Genomic DNA, 8416 nt, shown 5'->3' with positions numbered 1-8416 from the left:
TAGCTTGTTTTTACAAACAACGAAGTTAGCGTTCTAATTCAGTGATAACGTGATGACTTTAGAGTGTTAGTTGGTGTGTGATGTGATGACTGAGGAAAGCACGAGGAGGCTTAATCCTAAATGCTAAGAAATGTTTCTTTATTCCATCTCTCTCTCTCTCTCTCTCTCTCTCTCTCTCTCTCTCTCTCTCTCTCTCTCTCTCTCTCTCTCTCTCTCTCTCTCAGTCTCTTTAGTTTCATGTCTTGTTATTGCTTTTGTACATATTTTGTCTTTCTCTCTTACTCTTTCTCCCTCTTCTGTCTCTATCACTCTCTCTTATTCCCCTCTTCTCTCTCTCTCTCTCTCTCTCTCTCTCTCTCTCTCTCTCTCTCTCTCTCTCTCACTCTCTCTCTTTTACCAGCTGTTCATCTCTAAAAAGATTGTTGGCAGCTGTTAGAGGTTAATTATTTTGAGGCCAAAACAAAGTAACCGTGGTGCACGTGTGTGTGTTTGTGTGTGTGTGTGTGTGCGTGTGTGTGTGTGTGTGTGTGTGTGTGTGTTTTGGCTATGAGGACATAGACTCACGGTCACCAGATCCCAGCCAGACATGCTGTCATAGTTTCAGCCTTCAGCAGTTGCCAGTCGAAGGCTTCTGTTTAGCGAACATGTGTCCGCGTCCCCCTTCTCCATCAAACGCTGGACAGGGCGAGCAGAAATGAGTGATGAAGGAATGAGAGAGAGAGAGAGAGAGAGAGAGAGAGAGAGATGAAGGGAGCGTGTCAAAATCAGTAGGCTGGAGCATATCAAGAAAGATTTTCACACCTCCGCCTACATGTTTGCACAAAACACCTGCTGCTCTAGATGTACAACACGCAACACACTCCAACTCAAATACAATATGGCACCCACAACTCACAGACACACACACACACACCTCTTCTCTTACAACATCTTCACACAAGCTATTAATCTACTAATCTTTGCTCTTTGTGGGCGTGGCTTGTTCAGTTAATAAACTGTAATATCTTTAAACTTTGTCTAGAAACTTCCACTATAGACATCACCAACATTCCCCTAGTACTGTTTGCTTAATCCCGAACCTCAATACTCTGATTTCTGAGCTTCCCACATGAATCAGAATTACCTCCCCAAATTCAGAGCTGTCAATCAACCGTAAACCTCCAGCATCATCGCTTTAATCTTTAACGCCCACATCAGACTGCTGCTTCACATCAAGGTGTGTCTGTGTATCCTGCGTCCCTTCAACACTTTTTCCTTTTGATTCATTTCTCTCTTTTTTTTCCGAATCTGAAGCCACTAATTAAACAGCCATCTGTTTGGTGGTGGCAGACAGCTCACACTGAATCTTACACAGTGTCTAGTTGTGTTGCTTTATTTAGATTTACACCGTTTACTGTTACAAAATTCTTGACGACTCAGCGCTAACGCTGCAAAACTACCACGATATGTTACTGATCTTTACCGCTGTTACCACAGTACAGTGTACATTGTTTGTACTGTAGCTGGTCTTTTTTTCCCCTTCATACCTCCCTAGCGGACGCATGAGCTCTAAACGCGTCAGCACTCGAGAAGCTGAAATACGAACGGCTTCCCTGCCGAGCTTATTATACTTCGAATGCCAGGTGTAGTGATGCTGATGTTAGAGAAACGTGAGTGTGGAAAAAAAAAAAAACAAGCTTGTAGAATCACTTCTGTAAGACACACATGCACTTTATTTTTCAATTTTATTTGCTTTAAAGGTGGGGTGCACGAGTCGGGCCGACTAACAAAACAAACGTGTAGCCAATGAGCAGAAAGGGGCGTGTCTTGTCAATATGCGGCGGAGAGAGTGTTCAGTGCGCATGTGTGACATTAGCAGAAAGCGATTGAAACATTGACATGATATGTTTCACTGAGCTGTAATGTATACTGTATGTGACAAAATAAAGGTGTCTTCTTAAGACTTTGGGATCTGATTAAATTATAAGATTTGATTTATGAGACGTCACTTTATATTGATTTATGAGACGCCATTACCTTTATATAAGTGTGTTTAATAAACAAGCATATTTACAGCACACACAAACACAGATGAAACACAAGTACAGCACACATGCCATAAATCAGCCTGTACATGAATGTCCTGTACATGCTGTAATCTTTATCTACTGTAAAAATCTGCCGCTTCACCGCACCTCCGTCTTCAGATGTTGCGTAAGACCACTTAGCTTTGCTCTGACATTTCGTAATGGTATTGATATTTCAGCGTAGGCAGCGCGCAGTGAACCTGTGTTTAATTCATGTCCTCTCTAATGTAAATGATCGTTACAATCGGATTCAATTTGCATTCGGCTTCCAGGCAGCTTCGAATTAGCATTTATTTCGCCGCAGTTCTGTGTTTAGCTTGCCTGTATGCTAATATTATTTAAATACAATCCATTTCATCCTCCACTGAACACATAGAAGGACAGCTGGCACAATCTCACACACTCACACACACACGGTATTGCGTTTGGACTCGTACACAACGCGATGATTGTCGTACAGACGAGATGTCTATGAAAAAAAAAAATGATCAGGCACGTTAGAGGCTGCAGCTAACATTTTAGAGTTAGCATGTTGTCCTGAAATGACAGTTACTTTCTATATATCACACCAACGCTTATCACTGCGCTCTCGAAATTGTCTAATAGTAAAAGTAGAAAATAGACGGTAAAAGTGCGTATGCAGTGATGTATTTTTTAAGGGTAGCTGATAAAGAAAGAGCACATGCTGGCTGCCATCAAACACCGAGCCCCCCCGCGCCACCCGAGCTCCGAGTCCTGAGCTCCGATGGCGGTGTGTAATTACCTCGCTGATGTTCTGCTGCTGCAGAAACAATAGAGGTGTAATTAAGAGTCGTGCTATCAGGAAGATCTGAAAGAAAGACACAGACAGAAAGAGAGACAGACTTTAGATCTATAACTCTCTCATTTATATTCATATATAGTCTTTGTGCTCTGTAATGTCTAAAATGTAGCTTCAAATGATAGATAGATAGATAGATAGATAGATAGATAGATAGATAGATAGATAGATAGATAGATAGACAGGCAGGCAGGCAGGCAGGCAGGCAGGCAGACAGACAGACAGACAGATGATAAATAGATAAACATAAGGCAAATAGCTAGACAGACAGATTTATTCACTCAAGAGGCCTTTTATTCACTTCACTCAGGAATAAATGGAGAATCAGACTCAGATCCAAACATAAAGAAAAGTGGTTGAAGTGGTTCTTCTGTTTCTCTTTATTTTCTCTCACATTCAGAGTGACATTACCTTCTATTTACATCCCTGCATGAAAAGAAAGAGGCATTAAAGGGGCTGTAAGTTGATAGTTTTATATTCAGAGAAAAAATAGATTTGTCTCTGACAAGATAACAAGGAACATTTGAAATATTCGAACTTACTCGCTAATATTTTTAGATACGATTTCTTGCCGCTCGCTCATGTTTAACTAAACATTATTTTTCTTAGAGCTGATTCATAGGAAAAGAAAAAGTCTGATTTTTTTTTTCCTCCACAGAAAAGTTGTACCTGTTGGAAGTCAATAGCAGCCTATAATTGCAGCCAATCAGCAAATTGTTCAATGATTTAATAAGTGAAGTATTTCTTCTGCTGTTCCTCATAGCTGTTTATTCAGAAACGGCTTAGATCAAGTGCCCACTAAAGCGACCCAGCCAAAAGGATTAAGAAACTTACACACATATTATGAAGATTCCAACAGTCATTAAAGAGTGAAATCTGTCCTGAGCGAGTGAAACGTGAGGGCTGCCTAAGAGCCGTGTGGCGAAGGCTGAAATTGTCAAGTGATCTTGACCTTCGGTGCATTCAAAATCAAACTAATTAGGGAGGCACTTTAGAGCAGAACACGCTGAGATGTGATGGTGGAGTAGAGACTCAGTTATTCTGTGTGTGTGTGTGTGTGTGTGTGTGTGTGTCTGAGAGAGAGAGACTTTTTTTGACTTTTTCCAATCCTTTATTTGGACAAGTCATGTAAAACAACAATGAGCGTGACTCAATAACTATATAAATAAATAAATAAATAAATAAATAAGAGTATTAAAATAACTCAAATAAATTAGGTAAACTGATAATAATCATCATCATTAGCTTAGATCTGGTGCAAAGCTTAGTTCTCCTTCAATAACAGCGCATAGAACATTATTACAACACCACACTGACTGAAACATGTGCAAGTCATTCATGCTTTTATAGAAATTAAAATCTGTCAGTACTCTTGATTTAATAAGTCTGGAGAAGATTACTTTAGTTTAGATTAATTTAGTTTTTTCGGCTCAGGTATATTGCCATTTTTGCCTGACCAAAGATAAAATTGATCAGTTGGCACCTGAACCGGTCTCTCCTGACGTATTTAAAACCAAGAATAAAACAGTGAAAAGTAAAATCAACATTAAAAGACCTTAAGAAGCTCCGTAAAAACACAAAGAATGACTGTAACCTGGAGCAGTGAATAAAAGCATGAAAAACAGTTTCTCTCTGTGAACAGAAAGGACAGTTTTGTGCAACATCAGGGTTTAAAATGGAACTAAAAGAGTTCACAGAGAGAATACAGTGTAAAATCCTCCATTGAAGGTTCGGCAGCTTTTTTGGTTAACGGTGGTTTGTACAGTGTCTCCACTCTGGTTTAATATCATTATTAAAACCAAGTACATTTCTCCATGGGGTGTCTACCCTCCCACTCAGTGTTTTCTTATTTAAAACTTTAATACTGGCTCTGTAGAGCAGCTTCCCTGTCACTGTCCCAAAGTCCAGGGGGTTCGAGAGAGAGAGAGAGAGAGAGAGAGAGAGAGAGAAAGCGAGAGAGAGAGAGAGAGAGAGAGAGAGAGAGAGAGAGAGAGATTCATGAGTCACAATGGACTGTAATTGCTTTGGCAAAAAGTGCAATGTCACTAAAACATGTTACGCTAAAAAACTGACACTCTTGGAAGGAGAGCAAAAGAGAGAGAGAGAGAGAGAGAGAGAGAGAGAGAGAGAGAGAGAGAGAGAGAGAGAGAGAGAGAGGTGTAAACATATAGAAAACAGAGGTAGAGAGAGAGAGAGAGAGAGAGAGAGAGAGAGAGAGAGAGAGAGAGGTGTAAACATACAGAAAACAGAGGTGGAGAGAGAGAGAGAGAGGTATAAACATACAGAAAACAGAGGTGGAGAGAGAGAGAGAGAGAGAGAGAGAGAGAGAGAGAGAGAGAGAGAGAGAGAGAGAGAGAGACGTACACAGAAAGAGAAGATGGCAGGCTCAGACAGTCCTTCATGTCTGTGAGACCAGCACATTGCCAGATGTTTAGTCTGGACAGCTTACGGTTGGCACGCACAACACACACACACAACACACACTCACACAACACACACACAACACACACACAACACACATGCACGTGCTTGGCATAGCACTGCAGCATACGGTAAAGCAAAAAAAGCTGCTAAAAGTCCAGCACTGGCAGTTGTGTGATGGCGAAGGCGGTTGTATGATGATGACCTTTTGCGTCTCCGGCCCGTAAAAACACGATTAGAGCCAACGCTGTCACTTCCTCACAGGTGATTATGAAATAACATGTCGGTGTCTCTTTTTATCCAGCATTTTCAAACATGCACATGTACAACCAGAGGTCCAGATGTAGCTTCTGCTTTCAAACAATCAGCCCGGAGTCCTACGGACGAGTGACAAATGAAAGGAAAATCCTCCCTTTTGCAACTTTACTGCCCTACTAAGCACTAGTCATTCTCCTAATCTCTTCTTAATCTCTTATATGAGCTTCTCGAAGGAGGCATTAACATCTCTATGCAAATGAAGCAGTCCACTCCGCACGTCTGCTCATGAATATTCATGCAGGATAGTCCATGTTGCTAATTAACTCCGTGTAGAACAGAGAGATCGCGCAAGTCGGAGTCATTCGGTCTAATCGAGTCCTTTGGCTACTGTAAGCATTTAAACCCACATGCTTTCTTCTCCTTAACAGCATCAGAAAGAAAGAAAGAAGAAGAAGAAGAAGAACAGATAAAGAAACGTGTTTTCCTCCTCTAGCAGCAGTAATTTCACACTTGCTGATCTGCTGCCTCTCATTATGCGGTGCGATTTAATTGGCCGAGCTTTACGGACCAATCGAGCATTAGCTTTCGGGAACCGAGAGACTGCAGTTTTGCCATTAGGTCCCATTGGGGAGTCGCAACAGCTATCGGTTTAGGATTGCAAACACCCATAAACAAGAGAGAGACACAGATCGGAGGAAAATGAGATAATAAGGCATGTAGCACTTGGATCTGGATCTGCAGTGGTGACAGAAGTGGCTGGATAATACGATTTAACCAAAAATAAAAAAATTAGATCTTGAATATGAATATGAATCTTATCTTATGAGTGATTCAGGACCAAACTCATAGCAAATCTGAAGAAGGGAAATTCAACAACTTGTATCTTAAAAAAGGGGCAGGGCTTAACCTGTTACTAGGTGACACATTCTTTCGAAGACTGTGATTGGTTGTTCAATAAAAGATAAAATATGGAGGCTTTTAAAATCTGCTCTATTATAAACCGTCACTTTGTCTCTTAAGATATTTGAGTCTATATCATGTAGGGATTACTTTCGTGACCGATGATATTAGAGATGTTCTAATGTATATAAGATGCATATATATATATATATATATATATATATATATATATATATATATATATATATATATATATATATATATATATGCATCTTATACACATTTTATTAACTCACTATCATTATTAAATATTGTACACAATACATTTCTTCTTCTTCACCTTTCAGTCATTTTCTCCTTTGATAAAGAAACTCTTAATCCTCTTAAAATGAGGAGCTCTTTTATGGGTTAAGATGCTTTATAAAGAACTTTTATCTTTACTCTGATCTTCTCTTTAAATTGAAAGGGAAACGCCCACATTTTTAAGAATTCTCTTAGAATTTCGTCACCAGATGAAACCCTTTACACTAAGGATTTTTATGAATACGGGGCCTGGTGTGTTTTCTTTTCTCTTTTGAAGCACGATATAGTAATTGTCTTGACAATACGAGTCACCGATCTTCATCACAGTGTCAGATTTCATTTCCGTCAGACGCGACGGAAAACCTATCAGCCGTTTCAAAGACCTTAAAGTGGCTCAGTCGTTAGTGTTTAACGCGTTTTAAGGTTTGATGGTAGTGATGTCAACATCCCGTATCCTCCAGAAAACACCTCCTACCTTCACAGGAAAGGAACAGATACTCGATTAGGGTGCAGTGAGATCAGTAACCGTGACACAGAGGAGCTTTACATTCAATCAGTAATGAATTAAAACCTGATGCGTTTTTTTTTTTTTTTGACAGCTGTTTCACTGTATGCTTCTGAAGTATGGGGACCACTTAGTTCCACTAGACTACACTGGGGGGGGAGAGAGAGAGAGAGAGAGAGAGAGAGAGAGAGAGAGAGAGAGAGCATAAGATGTGCACATTTTCATTATTATGCATCATTAATGTTTTCATTAGCATTTCATAGATGAAGTATAAATGCTTTCGGTGCAATAAATCTGCCTCCATGCAACCAGAGACAGTGAGTTAAAGACAGTGACTCCTCCTTCTCCTCCTCCTCATCTTCCTCTTCCTCCAGCTCTTCACACTGCACTCCTCATAACTCCCCGAGCCGTGTTTTTTGCGATCTGCAGGGGTATCGAACACTCTGTAATGAAATTGTCCTCTCCGTGCCAGATTTGGATTAATAATCACGCACTTACGCCTCACCGACGTTTCATCGTCCACGGAGTCCCTGCAGCCGTAACTTTGACTCGAGGTGTCGTTCATACACCGAGACGGATAGACAGACAGACAGACAGACCTACAGTCATTAATGCAGCCTTAATTTATCGAACATGAACGCAGATGGTTCCCCAGGACACACAATATTCTTTGACCCGATGCCACATTGAGGTCATGTGATTCCGCCGAGAAAATATTTATTATCTGATGTAAAAATGTGAAAAAGCAGCACTCACAAACCACAAGATCATGAGGTGTCTTCAGCAAGCATGTCATCATGTGTGTTTGTGTGTGTGTGTGTGTGTGTGTGTGTGTGTGTGTGTGTGTGTGTGTGTGTGTGTGTGTGTGTTGGGCATAGCTCCATCTTACATCGCCATTTCCTCTCTTGCCATCTGCCAAATACTTCCCTTGCACCAAACAAGTGTGTGTGTGTGTGTGTGTGTGTGTGTGTGTGTGTGTGTGTGTGTGTGTGTGTGTTGTATGTCCCACACCTTTACCTGCATGTACCAGCTCTCTTCTGGCCCGCTGCATTTTCTCCTGCCGGCTGATGGAGGATCTGACTCTGGTGAGAAAGGGAAAGCGTTAGAGATTAAAGAATAGAGGGAACTGATGATGGATGGAGG

At 40.8% G+C, this 8416-nt stretch overlaps 1 protein-coding gene across 10 annotated transcripts in view; it reads left to right on the top strand.

Moving 5' to 3' along the window:
- Positions 1-8416, top strand: part of LOC132841737 (receptor-type tyrosine-protein phosphatase delta-like) — a 352060-nt gene that overhangs the window by 243182 nt on the left and 100462 nt on the right. The window lies entirely within an intron of this gene.

Source organism: Tachysurus vachellii, chromosome 2 (genome assembly GCF_030014155.1).
Source record: "Tachysurus vachellii isolate PV-2020 chromosome 2, HZAU_Pvac_v1, whole genome shotgun sequence".
NCBI classification, from domain to species: Eukaryota; Metazoa; Chordata; class Actinopteri; order Siluriformes; family Bagridae; genus Tachysurus; species Tachysurus vachellii.
The sequence above is the reverse complement of the archived record's forward strand: the minus strand, read 5'-3'. Positions and strand labels throughout refer to the sequence as shown.